Raw genomic sequence first — 25260 nt, forward strand, 5'->3', positions numbered from 1 at the left:
TCAATTTAATTATTCGAAAAATTGTGTGTTTTACTTATTTCCCATTGGGTACTAAATTAAGAAGTCAACTGTTCATCAGTATTCTATTGTAACTGTTAAAAATAATAAATATACTGAATTTAACCAAGGCTTTGCACCCGAATAATGTTTTCGGGTTTCGGGTGTTGAATATATTCAGGTGTTCAAACACCGCAATACAACATATAAATAAACGTTTGGGTGTTAATAACCATTATTATTCGGGTTAATATTGGTTAATACGCGTGTTAAGTACTCAAGGAAAAATATTATTTTTCATTGATGGAGGGTGGTGGGGAGGCTGAGACCCCCTCCACTAATGAAATATTTATATTTTTTGTTACCTGCCTATGTAATAAAATATCAATTTCTTATACAAATGCGCAACAGTTTCTTAGACCAAACTATCATTATGTTAATTTCAAGCAATGGTGTAACTACGATTTATTTTCGGGAAAAAGGGGGTTATTTTATATGTGTAAGAAGCTTGTAAATTATAATATCTATTAAAATTAAAAATAACTAACTTACTCCTAGTTAATGCGGGCATGTGACAAAAAACAAACTATTTTGTATTCTGCGTTTGTGTTTGTGGCATAGGCGGAAATCGAGGGGGGGAGGATTGAGGGGACTAAGCCCCCCCAGATATATAAAGTACAGGTCTTAGCTCACCTAGCCCTAAAAATTGTTAAGTGATTAAAAATACAATAATTATTATAATTGTAAAATGCATTTTTAATAACTGAATTAAAAGAAATATTTTGTGATAAAAATTAAATCAAATTCGTAAGATTTTACAAACTTCTTGTCATAACGATCGCAATTAATGTAATATTAATAATATGTAATAATACCCGTATAGGTTGTTTAATTTAATTAATTAATAATTTCTGTTTAGAATACCTACTCCAAATATGTTTAAGATAAGGCACCTAATTATTTTTTTGTTTAAATTGTTGATTAAAAATGTCAAATTGTCAAACTTCGTAAATTGCCTTGATGAAATAAATAATTGGGCACAGTAGTATCTATAGGTGTAATAAGCAAATATTGCTCAGCCCAGTGGCGTAGCCATGGGGGGGGCTAAGTGGGCTATAGCCTCCCTCATGGGCCGTGTTTATATGTATAATGTATCTTGACTATTTAATAGAATCAATGCTCGTTTTAATCAAAGGCTTATTGATGTTATGCCACTTGAAGGACTTATTCCGGCCAATTTAAATATGTATGACGATAAAAATATTATAAAAGCTACTAAAATATATGTCCAAGATCTCCATGATGATACCTCATCTATAATCAGGGCTGACCTGTTCATATGGAGGCAACAATGGAGTCAAAATACTATTCCAAAACCGAATTCTGCTCTTGATTCACTGTCTCAATCTTTAATCTTCGACCTAACATTAAAATACTTTTATAATTATTCGCTACGTTACCAGTTACCTCTTTCACTCCGGAAAGAACGTTTTCAGCACTTAATCGCTTAAAAAATTTTTTAAGTAGCACCATGTCGGAAAACAGACTGAATGGGTTAGCTATGGCTAATATAAATAAAAAAAGAGCAATTCCATGAAAGTGAAATAATAACTGAATTTGCCAGAAATTCGCCTTAGAGAATGCAGCTGTCAGAGTGGAGCAAGTGACTGAACACTGAAACCAAAATTATTATTATTATTATAAATTATATATTAATAAATATTTTTAAAACTATACTAAAATGCTTGAATTACGTTTAGAAACTTGGTGGTAGATGATGGGGGGGGGGTTAAGGGTGAATTCTCATATCCTCTCTTACCTTACTTATCCAAAAAAGTGGTTAGCCCCCCCCCCCATTTAAAAATCCTGGCTATGCCACTGGCTCAGCCCCCCACCCACAAAATTAACCAAATTTCCGCTTATGGTTTGTGGTGTGTGCACACACTAAATCACACTAGCTAAGACATAGCGTAATACAAAAATATTGACAACTTGTACTGATGAATGTTACGATGAAATTATTACACCGACAAAAATTGACAATTCACGCCATACACTGAACAAATACGATTAACGGGAACAACAATTTAGGTAATCATACGTGAGATATCAATTCTATTTCAGACTTACAGTATTGCAATAAATAGCCACTCGGTGATTCGTAAAAGACCTATTACCTATTAAATTATAATAATACGACGTATCCGCTTGGGATAATTTTATAAATAGTATCCCAGTTTTTAACACTTGAACATTCAACATACCATACCATTCATGCACACCTGTCAATATGATATAGGTCATTGCTATTGCTAGGTCTATTGCTATTGTCTATACATTTAGATTAATTAACAATTTTGTATATTATTTGTGAAATTATTCCTGTGAATAATAATTTTACTGTTAAACAACTAATGACAAAATTGAAATAACCACAACAATTCATACAAAATGATATGTCACATAAAGATTGTAAAATAAAAAATTATTCGGGTTTCGGGTTAAAACCAATATTTTATTCGGGTGATTTAAAAAAAAAGAAATCATTCGGGTTACATGGGTTATGGGTGTTTAATCTTTTAAGGGTTTTCAGGGGTGTTACGGGTTCGGTTTAATTCAGGTGCAACCCTGAATTTAACTGAAACTACAGATACTTATTTGATAAGGGGCCTAGGTCTTATAATTTTTGAGAGGCTCTACCGGGATTTTCCCGGTATCCCGGTGGATCAGTACGCGCCTGTTTGAGCTCAATTTTTATGGTATCGATAGCACGAAAACTGATTTATAAAGATCACATATATAGAAATATATAATATACCAAAAATAAAGTTTATAAGGTTTGCGTAATAACGATTGTCATAAACTGGGAAGAAGCCAGTGTTTCCTAACTTTTAATAAACCGTGAACATTGCTTACCCGTGTACATGCAATTTGAACAAAATTAATTGTACATCAATACATGCATCTGGCGCGGAACGTTGAGGGCCCCCCGTGGGAGGGGAGGGTATCGGATGATTTCATCGGCTACCTTGTCCTACCCTCCCCCCGGATGCACACCATTGAAGTCCGAGCGTTTGCGTGTGGCTGGTTAAATATAGAAGTTCGAACCAGAGACGTATTTTAGGGGGAGGACGAAGGGGCGGCCGCCCTAAATTTGTATTTAAAGAATCAATTATATGTGAGATGCATATTTAAAATTTTTTTAATGTGGTTAATTTCATAACGAAATCAAATTACGCGTGTCTGTGAATACTGAATTGGGCTTTTTTTCGGGTCCATACTTAGTGAAAAATCAAATAAACACGCATAACTTTCAAAACACAGACAGCTGTTGAAAAAAAACTACACAAAATTTGATTCAAAGTGTATCCGGCATAAAAAATCTGGCATTAAAAAAAAACCTAATTATTAAGGATTCGCCAGATTAAAATATTACCAAAAACTTTATTTGTAAATGCTGAGCCTGAATTAAAGAAATAATTTGAGTCGCCTCCCCCTAGATGTAAGTCTAAATACGCGCGCGCTCGTCGAGAGAACCGTACGTGAATGGTATACATACGAAATAGGCGGGTCAGGACAACGGTCGTTAAGTCTGTAACGCATTGTGATACGTAAAATATATTTTTATACGTATCAAGCATACGATAACATTAGGAACGATTATTTTTCCCTCAGAATTTCATTGTTTTTTTTTTAATTTTGAAACGTTATCATTTATCTCTTCGCTTCGTCGGCGAACAATACGGGTTTATGTGGACGACGTACAAGTGTAGTACCTACGTTTCGTATCGGATATCGCGGTATGACGGCGGCGCCGGCGGTTCGCTAGGTTTTCGATCCCGCGGGCGTTCTGGACGTTCTAAATCATTTTTTATGTCCGTAATTATATAGTGAAAAAAATGTTGAAAAAATAAATATATATGCATACCTATATAAATAAATAAGCGTATATAATATTTGTTCGTACGTGCGTGTGTTGAACAAAAAATATAGAATACTCTAAAAAACCCATATCGTCCACGTTCTGTCGGTACGTATTTCATATCTCACCCATTGAGAGGTCTTACATATTTATATATACATATGTATACGTATTGCAATCTCTTAAGATTTTTTGTATCCACGTAAGATTTCGATCAACTTGCGAGATCTGCAAAATTCAATACCTAGTTATTGTAACGAGTGCACCAATAGAAGTGATGCAAATCAATCGATCGCAGTGGTCACTTATTACATTAATAATATGTTATCGATCCTTTATTGTTGTCGAAAAGTGTAAGTAACGGACAGGATGTATATTTATATATATTATATGTATTGTAATCGATACGCCACATAATTTTATCATTTTGAGGTCAACATTGTGTTCGAGTGTTTATTTGACGATCGATTTATTGATCATTTTGTGATTCGTAATTTGTCACACTACGCTTATTAGTGTAATATTATATATTATGTGTTACAGTTTAACAACATAAGTATTGGATAGTGTCAACGAAAAATTATACTCTTAAACGTTTACTCGTACTCGAAAAGGTAGCATGAGATCAGTTTTCAATTGTGATGGCGTGTTACTTATTAAAATATCATTCCGGAATACCTCATTGTGTAGTATATGATGATATTGATTGCACGATGGAATCTCGTGATGCTGAGTTATCTAATAATCGAATAAAATAAAAAAAGATGTTATTTATTTTTTCAAAGTCTAAACATCTTATGTGCTTACCATAATTTGTTTTGTATTACATTTACTGTTGAAAATAATAATAATATGTTGAAGAATTTCTGGAAAGAAAAATCACATTAAAAGAAACTTAAAATGTATATGGAATATTAAAAGTTTAAATTCGATGCGATTAAACCGGTACATATACCTATCTAATGTTTAATGTACAAATAACGTTTTGCATTTTGTAAAACGAATTAATTTTAAAATGAAAATCGTTACAATGATAATAGAAATTCGTGAAATCTGCGAGGAACATAAAATATTGCAATATAAGTATAAGCAAAGTAAAAAAGAAAAACTTTTAAGTGATTTGAATCACTTAGACATACTGTCAGTATTTTTGAGATGAATAGATTTAAAAACTACTCGACCGATTTTTGATGTCGTTTGCTTTCAGTTCATAACGTACGTGGTACAGCGATGCAAATATGCATATTTAAATAAAAAAATTTTTTGTTACCGTACCGACACATAAACAAGATGTCAGTCTCTACGTTTCGTATTTCCTATAGCAACACAATTTATCTTTATGAATTTAACGTCAGATGGGCAAGGTTTTTTTGTGCTTAAAAATAATCCACTTTCTACGCTTTCTGCTTTTCAAGTAAGGAAAAAGATCGTTGTTGCAAACGCAATATCGGTAAAGATATATTATAGCCAGTTATGAAACCCGGGTGTCCCTACTAATCGCGATCGGCGAACAAAAATTTTTTCCGTTGCGACAAATAAAAGTCACCGCGAACAATAGCTGGTGCTCGTCGACGTCAGGACGAAAAAAAAAATTAATATTAAAAAAACACACGAAACAGAAGGTTCCTACCGCGGAACTTTCGAACGTGACAGCAGGACGAAAGCCGTCGCCCGAACCCTTCACACGCGTGCTGGGCGGCCGGGGGACGTACCAGTGTAAATAGCACGCTCGACCAGCCCTGTTATTTGTACACGGTCCCCGTCGTTAACGTCTCCTCGGCCGTTCGTATGTGTCTTTTACGAGTACAATGCGGTGCGACTGCCGTTTCATTACTACTATTATTATTATTATTATTATTATTATTATTATTATTATTATGACGTTTGTCGCGGACGTTTCGTGTCATGTGATATTGTGCTCTATTCGTACCGCGGCAAATGCGGTGAACACAACGTGGTGGTGGTGGTGGTCCGCCGCAGCGCGTACAATAATTAAGGCGTTTAGCGCGTCACGCGTTGCGCTTGGGGTCGGTTGGAAGCGAACAAGAGCGTGAGGAGCAGTGGTACGGGCCCCGTGGAAGGGCGCAAGGGTCCGCATCGCCGAATGTTGATAAAATATATTATCATAATTATTATCGTGCGTAAATATATCTATACGTACGCGCGCGCGGCGTGCGTATTATACGATATAAGTATAGACATGACGTCCGGTTTGTCGCGGGGGTAGTTTTTGCGGCGACATCGACTGAACACACGGTGGTCGTCGCGGGTCTCGAGGGACACTGCACGTTTAAGGGATCCGATAAAAATTCATGAGATACCGCGCGCGCGCTGCCGCCGTCACCGATACACGACCGATCCGTTTAGCGTTCGTCGAAGAGGAAAAATACACACACACACACCACACGCGTAAAAACAAATCGTATTAACCGTCGCCCGTGCGCCTACGTCGTCGTATCACATGCGCATGAAATGGCACAGTATATCATTTTCGCGGTGTGCACCAGTACATTATTTATATATATATTAAATAACACTTGACGCCTACGTGTGTTTTTTTTTTTTTTTTTGGTAAAGTATGATGACGTAACACGAACACCACTGGTTATGAAATATTTTTGCTACAGTGTCAAAATAATGGTTCGAAACCAAGTAACCGCGGTTAGCTGTTGGAAAATTAAAATGTCAAATTGATACGCTGGATATTGTGATTATATACGAGTACAATACGAGTACACTTCGTTCCGCTACAACGGCAACACTATTCGAACAGGTCGTGTACATCCGTGGTACTTAGGCCAGACACTGTAGAATATGAGTTTCGAACGATAAACAATTATCTTGGAATCAATCATGCCTATGCACGAACAGGAGATTTCAACGGGTTCCTTATTAGATGTTATTGATCGGGAGCTTCTTAAAATGATCCAAACTTAAAGTGCTCCAGCCTCTATTATGAGTTGAAGAGAAACGATATGTTCTTCAACTATAGAGAGTTCAGCTATTGTTTAGCATTTTATATTATATTTTATTGCACACAACGATGATATAATGTAGTACAATAGATATATAATTTACATTTCAAAAAAAACTGATCAAACTTGAAATTATAGAATTTTGTAGTAAGTGGGTTTTTGATTTTTGTTCGGCACTTTAATGAAAAAAAAACATTATTTAAAATACAGAGATTTTTCATCAAACCATAGAAATGCAACGGAATCAGGATCTGTTATACACAGTGATAAATCATATTGTTCATTTCTAATGTCATTTTAATGCAGTTATGGTTTTCGTCATTTTGTACTTTTAGTCATAACGTAATGCATTTTTCATAGTTCCTTCATTTTGGCATTAATATAAAAAAAAAAAAAAAACCGAGGATTAACAAAGTGAAGATGGCAACAAAACTCAGCACTACTCTAAAGCATATTCTAAGTATTAGCTTATGGAAGGAAATGATGGCGTTCTACGAACAAGGGAAATCAATTTGAAGATATCGTATAGAAGGGCGATTGTAAATTCCGCCCAAAATGAATAGGTAAAAACAAGATCTATGGTAAATTCCGCCCGGGGAAAATATCCAAGTAAAAAAGGTATATGTAAATTCCGTCCGAAAAAATATGCAGGTACAAAAATAAATTTGTAAATTCCGCCCGAAAAAATAAATATATATAAATATATATAAATATTTTTAAACTAAGCGTTCTGTGACTGTAATGTTCGAACGAAAACAGAACAATCTTATCTCAGACGACAATCATCAATAATGTCGTATCTTATCAGCTTTGCCACATGTGGATCTAATAATTGAAATTATCAGAGAGAAATATTATAAATTGTATTCCAATAATATGGAAGTGATATTCTGACTCGTCTTTATTGTTATAATTATTACTATTTTTACGATTTTTAACAATTTTATATGATATACACTATACATGGCTTATAATATGTGCTAATTATTGACGTAATATGTGAAATATATATTTATTTAAATACCTACTTATAAATTATAAGGATTAATCTATGTTATGTCAGTAATAATATGATTAATAAGACACATTCAGAAATTAGTTAATTAACAGTAAATAATAAATGTATTCTTTATAAACCTATTGGCTATTATATCTATACGGTTTTGATCGAAAAATACAAATAAAAGTAACTTTAAACTTTTAAACTTCATTAAATAATAAGAACTTCTTACTTATAAGTTATAAGTTATGTGTAGGAAGTGTTTATTAATTATCAATTTTTTTCAGGCGGAATTTACATGTATGTTTCTTTGCCTGTAATTTTTTTTGGACGGAATTTACATGTACTTTATTTTACCTTTAGTTCATTTTGGGCGGAATTTACATGCGCCCGTATAGAAACACGAAGATTAGCTTCTCGTGGATTACCTCCGGTATGATTTTTCCAAATTGTATAGTTTATTATTGATATTATAATACATTTTATTTTTGAAACAAATTATCATTTTTATTTTGTAATTAATAATTTTAAATTAAAATTATGAAATACATTTTATTTATTTATTCTTTTTATAGAAAAGAATATGCAATTAATATTTTTTAGTATTAAATAACATTTTCAATGTCTTATAAGTGTCGAGTTAAATGATTGAAATTAACCTAAATTAACCTATACCTTAGACTGGATTTACCGTTAAAAAGATCCAGTGCCATAACTTAGAGGTTGGCAAAATAGGTGGTTAACAAGGGTGCAGTAAGGTAAGGGGGCGAATTTGAGTTAATTTTTTTGATTTTTTTTTTTTTTTAGTTAAAAAAGAAAGTAATTGATTTGAAACGTTTCAATTCTTATGATGATCAATACCTATATATTGACGACGCTGCACGGAATCGTGTGTTATGAATGCGTTGGTTACAAATTCAAACAATTATTACTTTACAAAATCTAACACCACTAATCGATACCGCGGTTGTGAGCAAAATAAAAGTGCGAATCGATATACAAAATAGTGCACTTCGTTTCTGTTTAATCTCGAGAAAAAATGTTTAACTATTTGCTAAATATTCGCAACAGTATATTAGCATTATTTCCATCGGATTAACGCGGAATAGGGGCTGCTCTGACCGAACTGGTCCGACGGAATAAGATTTCGATATTGTACGTGACGCGGATTCGACTGTTCCGTGCATTTACTTTACGTAAATAATACATGTGTTATCTGTTCAAGAGCATAAGCGTCGCACGCATCGTGCAATAATGATTAAAAACGGTAAATTAAACCGTTTATACGCCGTTTTACATATTATTATTATTATTATTATTACTATCGTCGTTACACCACTATTTGTACAAACGTCAAAAAGCTGGGACGGCGGCGCGTACATACGTACAATGTGTACCAGTGATTTGTCAAGGGTAATTTAACATCGCGGGCAATCGGTTGTACAAGGACAAAAAGCCATAATAATAATGTAATAGCTTATGCTTCTCGGTCCTTAGTTATACGTATACATTAATATATATATGTATATACATCTGCGAGGTCCGACGTCATTACAATATCACGATGATATAATATATATGTATATGTACGTAATAGGGCACGAATGAGCGGAGATGGTATCTCAATTCGGTCCTTTTCGAGTGAAGGGGTCGACCGGTCGCGCGCGCGCACGTTATCGCGGAGGGTAGATAACAACATATTATGTACACCGTGCGCGGGGGTGAGTGCGTATATAATAATGCACGGTGTTCAACGACGAGTACTTTTTTTTTAAACGCGCGCGCGCACGTACACACGTGTATAGATGCGGGACACGCCCTCTCTTTGTGGAGTAAAAAAAAATAAATAAAAAAAATAAAAAAAACGGATACCGCGTAACTAATTTATGGTTTCATAAAGACGTTAATATCGTATTGTACAACGTAGTGTTTAGACGGTGATGGCTGCGGCGAATACGTGCACGGCCATCTGGCCAAAAATAAAAATCCGACCGTGACTAAACGCCCTGACAAGTGCGACCGAACACACGTGTACGCGCCCACACTTGCACACGCGCCACGAACCGCGTTTTTCGTAAACTGGTGGTTTTCGATCTCGATCGAAATTTACGTATAGTTCGGTATGTATTTCGTACATATTCGTACGCTAGCCCGTTTGGTGCGTTTGGCAGAAAACGTTGTTCCGTCGGAAAAAAAATGTTCGAAGCAAAAGTTTTCCGAGGTCAAGTGGTATTGCAGTACAGATGCCGGTCTGTTGTGGTGTTTCGGTTTCGTTTGGTCAGTACTACACTCTGTGCGATATCGTAACACCTGTCAGCTTCTTATTGCCACCGCCTGGATTCGCACTGCGCACAAAACCCGATCGTGTTCACGTGCTGAGTTTCGCGTTCATCTCAACGAATTGATTTTCCGTATGCTACTCTTGAGGCGTTATATGGTCCGCCCGAAATCGAAAATAAACAATCAGGAATATTCGAAAAAAATCTCGAAATATCATCGTAGTAGCTGACCAATTAGAAAATTAGTTTCAATAATAGACCTATTATTTTACGGTGAATGCCATAAAAATTCACGTAATGATGCAAATTTTTATGCTGAATGGTACCCCGATCGATATCACCCACCTCACAACTTTTTTGTGAGAATTGAGATGAGTTTGAGAGAATACGGACAATTCACTAAAAAAACTGTTGATGGCAACTAAAATTGAAGACGACAGATACGCGAAGACAATTATACTGATGAATTACAGGTATTAGCATACGTTTATTTAAATCCTCGTTCTTCCGTAAAACATTTGGCTAGAGAATTTAATTTTTTTGTAGAAAAAGTGCACGAAATTTTAAAAAAAAAACAATTTACATCCATATCGACCAAATTTAGTTCAACAGTTGATTCCTGGTGTTTCAGAAGTCTAACTTTTAATGCTTGATTGTTGATACATGTACAAGAGGAACTTAAATTTTTAGAATACATTTGTAGGACCGATGAATCCAAATTTACTAACAATGGTGTTGTTAACAAATAAAAAAATCGACATGAGTCTGCTACAAATCCATTCTGGACGAATGAAACGAGTTTTCAAAACGTTTGGGGAACAAACGTCTGGTGTGGACTTTTTGGTGGCAAGTTACTCGGACCTTATTTTTATATTGGCACATTGACTGGGATGATCTTGACTTTTGTCAAACTAGCTGAAAATATTTTGGGAAGAAATTCCACAAGACGTTATGGGAGATCATCAGTAATATTTTTATAATTCGTTGTATACACCGAACGAAACATATCAGCAAACATATCTGCAACTTCTGTTTTATTAGACGAAACAAAACCATTGTAAGATATTTTTTTAGGCATATCATTACAAGCACGATTTTTTCAACATATTTCCAAAAGTCACACGTGTTTTTAGTCAATGAAGATTCAACACGTTTGTTTTATTCGTTGAAACATTTTATGGACATAAATTTGAAGCGAGCGTGAAGTAACGAAAAATTAAAATATTTTTCGCCATTAGAATTAGATTTTTACTCAACGTGTGCTTTTTTTTTTTTTTTTGTAGATTGATACCTTTTAATTCACTAGTAAACCATGGTGGGTAGGTTGTGCTCCAAAAGTTGTTTTTGGGTACAAACTTTAAACTACTTAAATGCAGAGCATCAAATAATGTATTGAATGCTGTCTCAAGATCGAGGGTTGATAAAGTTGTATCCCAATTAAACTTTCCGATAAAAGAGGTTACATTAATGTAATAAGCTTTACGAAAATTATAAAAAGAGTGATGGTTATCGAAAGGAGGTGTATGATCCGAATAAAGAATAGTTTAAGCGGCGGATGATATGAGTCACTAAGGACTACAGGTTCAAAGGATTTTTCAACTCAGAGACAAATATTACAAAAAATAAGAAATAGAATTGATCCATGACAATTTAAATTTTTATTTTTTTGGAAAAAATCGTTAGACGCAAACGTTCCAAGAATACAATCCGCACGTGTCAGCCAAGTTTCAATAAGGATAACAAAGGAATAAATAAAAACAGATACATTACGTTTGAAAGTTGAAAGTTTTGTCTTAATTCCATAGCAGTTTTTATAAAATCCAGTTACTGGACAGGATCTTGAGAAGGATGAGGCCCGTTAGTACTCTCGTGATAGTCGAAACAAGATTATAAGGCAAAACATTTAGATGCTAGACTACACCCTTGACGTACGCCTAGGTTACGACGAGGTAAGCACTTCGCTAGTGTTTTTAAAATCGTCATTCAAAAATAAACCCCGAACAAGAAAGAGATATATTGTTATAAATATGCGACCGTGGTTTGATATTGTTTTTTCAGTATCGAGCGCGATTAGTGGTAAGTTCGGAGATTCAATTTTAATTTATTTCTCCTTTGAATTATTGATGTTTTTCTTTTGTTCTTTTTTTTTTTTTCGTAGTCTGTATAATATATATTATGACCAAGAAAAAAAATAATAATTAAACATATACAACATCTATTATGTTAAAGTTGATATAAGTTTTTCAAATCCGAAAAAATGAAAGTTTTTAATTTCATTATTTGACCGCATCGTTCGGATGAGCGAAAAAACAGGGAGCGGAAACGAAAAGAAATAAAATGTACTTGCCGTGGTGGATGTAACTTACCGTGAATATAGTATAAAGTCGCGCGTCACCCCTTTATTTCCGTTTGACGTATTTCCCGCCAGTTGATTAAATTTGTATTTATTCCCTCCGCGATCGCAATTGCGCTATGGGGCGAAGGGAAAGAAGTGTGAGAGAGAGAAGAAAAATACCGAAAATTAGATCCCCTTGAAATAAATCCCGTTAAGACGTAAGTCCTTCCCAAGGGATATTAACACTTTGTGAAACAACTAAATGAAAAATAAAAACCCTGCTCGTTTGCCAATGATGAGAATAATAAAATCGAGATAAATTTACAGCTGTATATTATATTAAGTAGAACTTTGCGTGTCTTTATAGTGTTTCTAAATTAAATATTAAATAAAAATGTTGTAAAGAAAAAAAAAACTTTATTTAAAAGAAAGTATATCACTAAACTAGTAATACAATATGTTTTAACTAGACGACCCTCTATTGGATATTTTTAGGATGATAGAGGGAAATAATTAAATACATAATTATAATACACATTTTACAAAAATAATAAATATCTAAAATTAAAGTCTTGGTTTTCAATATATCACCAAAATTGATTCGTACCGAAGCGGCTCTATTATTTAATTCACCAGAACTGTATTTTAACTAAAATAATAACCATAAGACTTGATATTTTGATTGAACACTTCGTGTATGAAAAAAATAATTTCTTAATACAAACGCGCATTTAAGAACTCGTAAAATATGTATACTTTAAAAATGTAATGAAAATAATTTTTTTAAACGACTCCGTTCAAAATCGTTTTTAGAATGTGATAATAATAGGTTACGAATATTAAAACACACCTCTAATACACCCACTCCTGTTCAGTAGCCCACCTATACAGTGGCTCACCCAAAACAGAGGCCTACCCACGTATTGAATGTAGTATTGAATACACTATGCTTTATTGAGTCTTTTAGTTGAAAATTACAAATTTCAATTTGTAACAATATTAGTATTGCGTGCAGTTTATAGTCAACTTTATTCAACTTTAACACAATAAACTTATATAATTGTTCGTTTATGTAAAAAAAAAATTGATTTTATATTTTTTATTTAAACAAAAATACATAGACACCAGAGTTGTCTTTATTTTTTCAATTCTAAACTATTTTATTTGTTCTTTACACTGAACTAAACTAAAAAAATCGGCGTTAAGGCTTTTCAAAATGTAAATTATTACAAGAACGTCTCTTTTACATTTTATTGTATTCAGTCGCTGAAACCGACGCTTGATTTTCATAATCTGTCAAAACAATCAAATTTATAGCACGACGTGTATCGTGTGTACCGGAACGCTCGCTCGATGAATCTACAACTCAGGCCGGGTGCGTAATCGAATAAACTGCTGTGATCGTTATGTTTCCCGAGATGTAAGGCGTGTAGAATAGTGATCATAAAATTAATCGTTTTCTGTCAAAAAATGAAAAGAAAAAAAAAATTGGAAAAAATGTCGAAACGAGAACTCGAACGATCATTCGGAAATCGTCTAAAACGTATGCGTGCACTACTCGTCGCATAGTATGCGTGTGTGCGCGCACGCGGTGATCAAAGGGTATGCGCAGTAATAAGGGATGAAAGTTCAAACGCTCGCTGTTTCCGCCACCACTGCCCGTGACGGTCCTTTGTCGGAGGATTAACGTCGCCGTCGCACGCGTGTCTGCGTGCGTTCGTCGGTACCGTATGACCGTCTTGCCGCGGGTGCGTGCACCGCGATCCGCCGCGCGTCAATATCACGCGACATGCGGTCGGTCATCGGAGCGCATCAACGTTATCTTTTGGACACGCGCGTACCCGTGGCTCGGCAACAAGGACGTCCGATGTCGTATTTCGAGACGATGTTCAGGAATGAAAATGGTTAACCGGCCGATTTTTAACTTACACCAAACGGTTCGGCAGTTTTACGTCGGAATTCGAAAGATGAAGTTTGAATCAGTTTTTTTTTATTTTTATTTTTCTTTGTCGTTATTCGTTTTGTAAAACTCATTTTGTGTTCAACTTACATTGGCCAGCTACTGAATGCCTATTCCAAGTCGGGTGAATTGTAAAAACTAAACGTTTTTGTATTATTTTTAAAACGACACTATATATTCTCTATAATTGATTATTTATTAATATGTAAAATACGTAGGACGTGAAATATTTTTAATTTCGTCTCATTTGGTACTATTGTTTTAACACTTAATCTATACATACATATAAATACAAGTAATTAGATACGATAAAAATGAAAAAAATCATTTTAAATAATTCCTCGTATTATAAATAATCTCTATGTCAGAAGATCGATTTTTCTCAATACATTCCTTCCCTTTATTTTTTCATATTCAGTCATAATTTTATTGACTTTATATATACTTGCCGATGAATTTTTAATTCGTAACAGGCGGTATTTTAAAAATATAATAATACTCAAGGCTTAGCGTAATTATATTTATACATTAATCTACGAGTATTAACTATTTTATAATTGTTATTATTCTATTAAATAAATTAAATCAATACCATTAAAATTTACGACGGTTGTGAGTTTTTTTTAACCTAACTTTTTTTTTTATATCGTAATAATAATTTCACTAATTTAAAGTAATAAAATATCTTCCTGGCGTGGCCGGGTAATTCATATAGTTACATGTATTATAATTTACTATTATACAGTAAATTACCGTTGTCATCGTCGTTGTCGTGCCGTCATGGGATTACGACATACACTGCGGGCGTTTAGAAAAGGTCTGAAAACATTTCCAAAACTTTCTCCCGTCCATACGTGTACACTAGTAGCTCACAGTAAGCCACATACTTTGTATGGTATAATATGGCCCTGCATGGGACAGTGAAAATCAGACTGTAGTGGAACACATTCTATGGTACTGGCAAGGAAGAAACTTTCAAGAAGGATTGAATTATATTATGAAGTTGACTATATAGAAGCTCTCGAATGGATAAACATCGAAAGTCATCTCAGACGATTATGTAGTAGTTTATAGATGATGATATAAGCTAAGCTACGATGTTTGAACATATTTTTATTTGCGTATTTTTTCCTTGTTTTTTATTGACCCCTTAGCTTTAACTATAATTGTTATTAGCTTATAATTATGGTAATGCAATGTTTTTCGTCTTTTTTTTACAGTTGGTATTCTTATTTCTAAAATTAAAATAAAAAATAAACTAAATTAATTTGAATAAGCTAATAGTTTGTTTAAGGAAATTCTTAGGCTATTTAATTCTTAATAGGCTTTCATGTAGTTGATCTGTTATGTTGTTTTAATTTTTTAGTATTTCATACTGGTGTAATTTAGTTAGAACATGTTTAACTGTGAGTAGGGTACCACACAGGTTTGACATATTTATTTGTATATTTGCTATTATTTCTTCGAACATGATTGTATTATATTTTAATATAATAATGCTAATTTATATTATATTAAAATTCTAAAAAAGTGTGTATATTACATCACTTAATATTATGTTATTTGATATAGTATTAATAATATACACATTTAATGTAATATAATATTTCCATCACTTAATGAACTTAAATCAATGTTCAATGTCCAACTTTCCGATATTCAATAAAATCTTTTCGAATTTTTTTTTTTGTAAACTTTTTTAAACTATGGTTACACCGATTAATCAATATTACCTCTCTCGGTCAGTCATTAATTATACCTATGTACATCCCTGAACTGTGTACCACCTTCATCTTCTTCTTTCGTAGCTCAATGCTATGCTATTATAGAGGCAATAACACTTATCTCAGATCTTGCTTTAAATAAATAGATAATTGTTTCCGATTCTATGCCATGTGTACTATCTCTCAATTTTAATTCGTTTAACTCATACCATTCTTTCCAAGTTCTTCACAAAAAATCTACATTTTCAAACTTCATCAATCAAATTTCATTATTCAGTTTTTTTGGATTCCCGAAGCACGCACCTCTATTCTAATGTGTCCTTGCACTCAATTTACCCGCACCAATTTCACCCTAATTATACGAAATTACCTAACTTATCTCTGAGCCACTTTCTGAAACAAATTCCCAGTTAGATTCGTCTCCAGTAACAAAAACATTTTCCCAAACATTCTAAATAAAATTTGGTTTAATAATTCTGATCTAACTAGATTCAATATTTTTCAATTTAATTGTCTACGTACTGGTCATGCGTTAGCAGATAATAATTACCTGTCAATGCCAACAAACTGGGGCTTAATTGGATCGGTCATTTCGAAAAGGCAATATCTCCATACAATAAAAATTGTCAGGAAACATAAAAAACTGTTTTTAGAGATCAAAATTATATATTGATAAAAATTGAAAAATGGTTGAATCATTAAATTCCCTTATAAAAAACCAACTATGATATAGCGGTCTTGTAGGAAATATGCATTATTATTAGTTAAACACATCTATTACACAAAACTATTTTTGAAAATGTGTGGAGAAATAGCCTTTTAGAAAAGACCGAATCAATTAATCTCCACACATTTTCAAAAAATCTTTTAATCACATTCTACTTCATTCTCTTAAAATTTCCTTCCCTTGCTACTAAACGCATAAATTTATTAAATTATATTAATTCTCTAAATTCTAATTCCTCTATGTCTCTATTCCATTTGAAACATAAACTTCAAATCTGTTATCAGCACTTTAACTTTATAGTAGAGACCAATATTACACTTTAATAATTGTTAACATTTTTGTACGTTTTACTGTACATTTTAATTTATCTTTTTGTTATTCGCTTCTAATCGTTGAGCTATTATAGTTGGACTAATAGCTAATTGTCGCGTACTGCGTAGTCACATAATATAAAACACATTATAAGAGGTTCTCATGAACATCAAACTGGGCGTGTTGTCTGTTAACACATGGTTGTCTGTTTAATTGAAAATATGAATATTGGAGTCGCAGATACGTAGACAAGTGAAAGGGTTCACATAAACGTTTTCTGGGAAATTGTAATAAAATAGTTTATCGGAATGATGTGGTGACCACATCCTGTGTCCCTGCATCAGCAATTGTGTAATACACACATGTGCGGAATTGATGGGAAATTAACAATATTTTATTATCATTAGCGCACATGCACACTCACAATTCGTGGAAGTTGTCTTATTTTATTATCATTGACGCACACACACACTCACAATTTATAGGAATTATCTTATTTTATTATCTTGTTCATTTACACACACACACTTGGGATTTTACATACACACATACAATATCACATATAAAAGGGACCCGAAAACAAGGGCAAATCAGACGAGTCTTGTCTATGCTGCACTGAGCACCTTCACGTCAGTGTATGTTATGGTCTGGACTTAGAAATATTTCCAATTATTTTATAAGTTACAATTGTTAGGACTTAAATAATTTCTATCACTAGAATATTTACAAAATTTGTAGTTAGAATAATTTTTATAAGTTAAATAAATTTAATTATTTCAAAAAGAAGTCTTAATTATTCCTGACTACACTTCCACACAAGCGTTGACTGAGACGTTGTAACTGAGTTAACGGATCAAACGGTTGGCACGTAACATAATAAAAAACAAAAAATTGTATACAATACTACGACAAGCAAACGAGCGTGACATTTTATTGTGGGTTTTCTTGCACATGTCTATCGGAGAAACTGTTTAAGAGGGATTTGCAAATGGTGCAATCATTAAACCACTACGAAGGACACCGTAGCGATCACAAAACACGTGCCACGGTTGAATATTAAAAATATTGACATCCTTTAGATTTGTACAGTTTTTCGTAGTTAGTTTTTAGTGATTTTTTTTTATGGGAATATTATGTGTAAATGTGTTGGAATTAAATATTTTTGGGGTCTTCACTGAACTCCAAAATTTAAGTTTGAATCTATGTCAATCGAGTTGTAAATATTCCGACCCGTAAATCTTATTTACTAAGGGCGAACCTGTAATTAAATAATTTAATTTAATCAATTTTTATTTTTTCATTCATTACAATAACTTTTATTGCTTTTATTTTTATTTCTTATAAAATTATATTTTTATAAGAGATACTTTTCAAAAGTATTTTAGTTAAATTACAAATTAATAAAAATTTTGATTCTGGTAGATATTATACTTGTAAATATTTACAAATTTGTCACATCTTTCTATGTTTTGTATTTAAAAATACACCTAATTAGTATTAAAACGAGAGACTACTTTAGGATTGAGATTTTAAAGGTAAGCATTTTAGTTTTTTTAATTCTCTAAAGAAAAATAAAGATTGTAAAAAAATTAAATTTAAATTTCTGTGATTTATGTTAGAACTCTTAAATACGGATTAAATCTTTACGCATGTATGCACTTTAAGTACCTAACCAAATGGAATGATGAATAATACGAGTATATTGTATTTTTATTTTACGAGTATGTTAAGATCATATGACTCAAAAATACTTGTATCCCATCTATAATTGAAAATGCAACTTTTAACAAGTCAATAATTATAATTAGAAACATGAAAATATTTAAAATACGTATTTAAATAATTTTCATCAAATAATTTTACTCGAATATTTTGTAAGGTTTGTAACTAGTATTGAATTTGTATTCAGTATAAAAATGTAAATACATTACAGTATATTTGCATAGTTTAGGTTAATTTAAACATTTAAAAAATTTAAAAATTTAAAAAACAATTAAATTATGAACTGGTTAATTTTTAAATTTTTTTAACAAATTTAATTACATATTAATTATTATACGAATATACAACGTAAAAGTATACGTTTGAAAAAGCATTTTTATTCTTTTTTCGTACATTTTAACAACAAAATGTACTTTTACTAAATATATTTTTTAAATCATTTTTGTGACTAACCAATTTAAAAAGATTTGAACTGTCTAACATTTTTTCTACATTAATAGACTTTCTAGTAAGTTGTAGTTTAGTATTACCTAAGTATTTATAAATTAAAGTCTACATATTTTAATTTTAAAAGTAATTTTGAAATTTCATAAAAATATAATCAGGTAAATCAAATATATTAAAACGCTATTTATTATTATTTATATCTTAGGTGTAATAATTTTCTTTTAGTCAATTTCATTTTATGATATATTTCATAGATATATTTAATATACCGTTCGAACATTGGTTTTTGAAAAAATTTCACTTTCTGGAAATACCGAACAATTATTTTAATGTTTATATTATTATGCAGTATAAATATTTCATGCTTATTATGTTGTGTTTTGTGAGGCCCCGGACAAGTTATATTACATAAGATACAACAATATAGTGGTTACATCGGTTTAATGTTCAACCTATAGAAGTGTTACTAATAGAACTTGTAGCATTTGCATATTTCGAGTATTTTTGTTTTAGGGCATATTTCTTCCGTTTTATACTTTTATAGTATATTTCAAATAATTTATAATTTTATCAATATACGATCAAAGTACTGTGGAATTAAAAATAATTTTAAATTTTGATCATGCATATGGTTGTTGACTGTTAGCAAACGCGCGATTTCCTAGTAACATGTCTTCATGATCGGCGATTAGATTAATTTTATTTATAAACAGTAAACACGTAGCTTACATCAATCATTTTCCAATAGGACATTAACGATTCTATAAACAATAATAAAAAATTTCATAGCACTGACTTTTGTCAGTGTTCGCAAATAATTTAATAATATGTATAGTAATTTAGTCTTAGCTCTACAGTGCATATGTGCGTCTATTCGTAATTCGTTTCAACTTTTCGTGTTAGTCTACTATTTTAACATTAAAATGTCTAAAGATAAGCAGTCTTTTAACAGTTGGCTAAAAAGTTATTTATCGGAATTAGATGTTGATATATTTTCGACAGACGGTTAAATCCTGTAATGTAAGTATTGTGATGTTAAATTTGGAAAATTGTGAAAAACTATTTTATGTTACGCAATTTTCAAATAATTTATATATTTTATAAATAAATTGCATTAAAAAAATAAGATCATATTTTTAGTGTATATTATAGGGTTTTTAAGTGCATAAGTGCTTGCACATTTAGTGTTTTTTTAAAACTGCAAGTCTTCCGCCATAGTTATTAATAATAAACTAATAATAAAGTACATAATACTGTTTCGTTACGGTAAGAATATATTTATTTATTTATTTATATTTTTATTGATAGATAGTCTTAGTTCCACTAGCGATGTTTTTTTATAATAAGTGTGAATACCCTTTAAATTAAATAACTAAAAAATACGTTGCAGCTGTAATATTATTTAATCAAAATAAATATAAAAATTATTACGTTGCGATAGTCCGATAATATTCATTACACAGCAACATATTACATTTGTAGATTTTATATGCTATTGTTGAATTTGGTTCAGAAAAATTATTTGAAAATCAGTCAGAAATTTGTGATCAAATAATATTTCGATTGTCTTCAATCGAAGATTTTTATACACCAGTTATCCAGACACATTAAATCTTATATGTACTTGTACGACCGATACCGGTTTTAATACGATTAATATAATAAATTATACGATATTCGTATTGGTAGGTTAGGGTAATTGAATAAATAATAATAATATTGCAATTATTGCTGAAACATGTTTCGTGAATCACGTTCACTGCATAATGACGTAGTGTATTAGACGATCGAACAAAAGTGTTTTTCAGAGCAGAGTCTGAACACTTGATATACAATTATTATTCGTAATATAATAAATATATGCATCACATTAGTTATGATATGATAAAATAAAAATATTTTAAATGTATTATTTAAAAAAAATGTATAACATGTAGTTTGTATAGGTATGGAACGCTAAAATAAATAATTAATATATTTATACAAAATTTAAAAACCATTCACATATTGATCAACGAACAACTAAACTACAATACCGAGTTATTTGAAATTTTGAGGGAATGAACTTATTACATGCATCACTTTTTAGTAGGAAATTATTTTATCACTTTAGGAAATAATTGATTTTATTTAATATTTTGATTTTTATAACTACGGATTGAGGTACATATTTTTTTATTTCACCAATCGTTCTGCAACATTTTATACTCTTTTTGCATCCACGATACATCTAACATCGTTTGACCAACTAAACTATTTACATAAATAATTTTGTTAGCTGCAACTAATACAAATATGTCATTCCGAGTGCAAATGTAATTTTTGATTAAAATAATTGTAATTTTATACACATCTTGATGAACAATTCTTTTCTATGCTTATGAGATGGCGCGTAAGAGGTTGAATTCGTTTTGGAAGTCGATCGATTCTCCGACGATAGATTTCTCACCGTAAACAGAGTTTTCCGAATATACTGTATTACATTTAGTAGAGTAGGTAAAGATGGAGAGGGAGATTCAACCGCCGCTTTATTGCCGAAATGCCAGCTAGTAAATAAATAAGTAATAATAAAAATAATTTTTACCTAAATATATCAATCCCCCTCGTAAATCTTTACTTAAATCCTTGATTATATTTCACTCTATTTTAAATAATATTTTTGTGTTTTCAAGCAGGAGTTATTAAATTATATACAATCAAATGTTTATTAAAAAAGTATTTTCAACGAAAATGTTATTTTGATTCTGTCAAAAATACAATTTTACGAATGCTTATGACTAACACTTCTCTGCACTTAAAATATTTAATTCTATGGTTAAATAATTACTTATATTAACTACAATTAACTATTACTATCTTATTATAACTAATAAATACTTAAGTTCATTACAGCTATATTATTCTAACTACATTTGACTATTACTAAATAAATAATAGTTTAAATTACCAGGTTATAATAATTTATATAGCTTAACTTAGTTGTTAATCATTAACTATTAAATAAATTTGTAACTAAACATTTTTTAGTATACGAATGTGACACAAATTTTCATATTTTTTTCACCATAATTTGTCCGACCATTATAGGCTCTTAGTCAATCACCATATTGCTCTGAAATCTGAACGCGTAAAAAATATCGAAAAACTATGGAAATTAAACACTCTGAAAACTTGAGTAACTAAAGTAACGTATACTAGTGTATGTACTGTCAAACACGTAATGGATATTGATTTTTTAAATACAATAATCGGTTTGATTTTGGTCAGTATATTTTTTACAATACTATTTGTGGCCAATAAACTGTTTTTTTTTTTATAAGCGTGCATTCGTATACACATCCGAAATTTAGGGAACAAAACTTAAACACGAAAATACATACAAATCTAAAATCAATGTAATATTTTGCGGTATTTTGGTATCATTCTGGTTTAGATTTCAATTTTCATTTCGGTCATGACTGTTCCGTGCGAAGTCGAGTGATTCAGCTAATAATTTTCCATATAATAATGAAATAATAGCAAAATTAACACTAAGTGAGTATATACAGGTAATTATTTAAGTAATGCAGATAGGTACATAAATACTTTAGTATAGAACTTAAACGGTAGACAGAATTTATACAAAATTACTACACGAGTTAAGACTACGACGTAGTCATACCAAGACTTACTAGACGAGTCGAAATTCTTTAGAACAATCGGGGTAACTCGTGATCGCCACTGTAATCGTTTCTAACGATTATTACGTAAGGGACCGTGATGTACGAAATATACATTAATAACAAGTATAATACAACGAACGTTCAGGAGCGTGCGGAAAACAGTTGCGTTTATTCCGCAGCTCTTCGAAAGTCCATTACAAATCAATACAGTCAAACCTGTGATTAACAAAATGTTCTGCATAACGAATTTTTTATGGTACAATGACATTTTTATGAAAAAACTTTTCTAACTCGTCTATTCCCCGGTGGCATTTCCTCCTATTCTTAGAGCATACGAAGCACAGAGAAACAAACGGAAAAGCAAATATTTGATTCGTAATTTTTTTTTTTTTACGAGTTATGGTTTCAAATTGGCACCTCATGTTTTTTTAGAACCTCTGTGCGTTGTACAGAAATGCGTATCTATATCGAACGATTTTAATGGTACTATTATTATCGGGTCGTTTAACGAACGGACGAGCAATCGAAAACGTCCAAATGTGTTCCTATGCCCTTCGTATCATACGTTACGTATAATAACAGTATAATAACATAATATGGTGTATAAATAATAACAGTATTATTCCAATACGGTGACTTGTATGCAGACGCGTATGTAGACGAAATCATTTTAATTCCGTTGGAAACGTTTTAAGTCGCGCGCGCGACTGTAATTGTAGAGTAACAACGTATGACGAGTACACGACCGCGCGTCATGGCTCAACTCTTTACACGATGCGTACATACATTATGTAAATATAATGACACGATGTACTCCGCAATTATACCATTATATACGTGTAGTCTATGCCATACACGTGCACAATCGAACAATGTTATCAGACGAAATTTCAAAGTCCTACCGCGCGTTTACTTTTCGAATCCTATTATTCGGTGAATTGGTATTTGAATTCAATGATACGCTACCGCTGCGGCTACCACCGCGCGGAGCGTATAATATGCATAATTATTTAGTATTATAATATATATTCGTTTCCACGTCCCCACACGCCGCTGCGCACCCCACCGGAGGCGGTTCTCGATTATTCAAAAATTCTATCGTATCCACAGAAGCCAAAACTTATGATTTCCTGTACACGAGAAAATTATTGGCCATCGAATGATTTTTTAATATCGACTATCGGTTCATTGTTATTATTATAATTTTCATGGTTGTAATGCGCATACGGGGTAGACCGTATAAAATTTATACTACGCCGTGCGGTAATAATCATCCGTCTCCACGTATTATATGCACGCGTAAAGCGCAGCAAATGATTCGATAATGTAATATGATTGTACCCATTATGCGTGTTCTCGTACTATGTTCGTTTTACTTATGTTACTATGTTCGTACTATGTTGTAAATTAGCATGCTTACATTCAAAAGGATTTGTTCGTGTGGCGGAAATAGGCTGTACGTGAAGCAATCCTCGCTCTTATCGCATCATCCGATACCGAATTATTCCGACGTTAAAGTTCCACGGAACAACAGGCGGTACAAGTCGAAGCTGACGCGTACACGTATAACCGTACTGCTAGCGTTTTGTACAGGGACTTTTTAAATGAAAAGAAATTCGGACCAGATTCGAATGTCGTGGTATTACAATACAGTGTACGCCGCCTGCAAGAATTACGGGTATAAGGTTCAGCCGCTGATTACACTCAAAATTGACCGATACACATTGACAGATGCATTAAAAAAAATATTAAAAAAAATCCTGTTACAAAGACTCACCACTTTGGTCGCAAGTCTCGAATTCCGTAAGAAAAATCGTACGAAATTAACTTTTGTACACAGCACCGGTGGTGATATAAGATACCCTAGTCGTCACAGTAAGGGTTTAAAATACGACGCTCTTATTGGTCGATTTCAAATTGCTGCGCTTTTATATATGAATTATTATTGATTATTAAATTATAATTATATTATTATTATATTTAATTATGTGATAATTATCATTTAATCATCATTGTTATTATTGATTATCACTTAATAATTATATTGAGAAAAAATGTTACTTACTTTTTTATTTTTTTAAATAATATTTGTACATCAAGTCGTCAATGAATCTTAAAAATATCATAAATGAAATAAATATAAGTAATAGCGAATTGCGTTGCGAATTAGTAGATATTATTAAGAATGATGTCAAAGT

General features: G+C 32.0%; 1 long non-coding RNA gene across 2 annotated transcripts; it reads right to left on the reverse strand.

Moving 5' to 3' along the window:
* Positions 1-1632: 1632 nt before the first annotated feature.
* Positions 1633-24944, reverse strand: LOC112691968. 2 transcript variants are annotated; one of them, XR_003149367.1, is made up of 3 exons: positions 24840-24944; positions 24483-24725; positions 1633-1671 (listed from the first exon to the last, which is right to left on the reverse strand). It is a non-coding gene; the product is annotated as an uncharacterized LOC112691968 (long non-coding RNA). The 2 variants fall into 2 exon arrangements; XR_003149366.1 differs by lacking the exon at positions 1633-1671 and adding an exon at positions 22452-22886.
* Positions 24945-25260: the final 316 nt, after the last annotated feature.

Source organism: Sipha flava, unplaced genomic scaffold (assembly GCF_003268045.1).
Source record: "Sipha flava isolate LNK unplaced genomic scaffold, YSA_version1 68_pilon_pilon, whole genome shotgun sequence".
Lineage (NCBI taxonomy): Eukaryota > Metazoa > Arthropoda > Insecta > Hemiptera > Aphididae > Sipha > Sipha flava.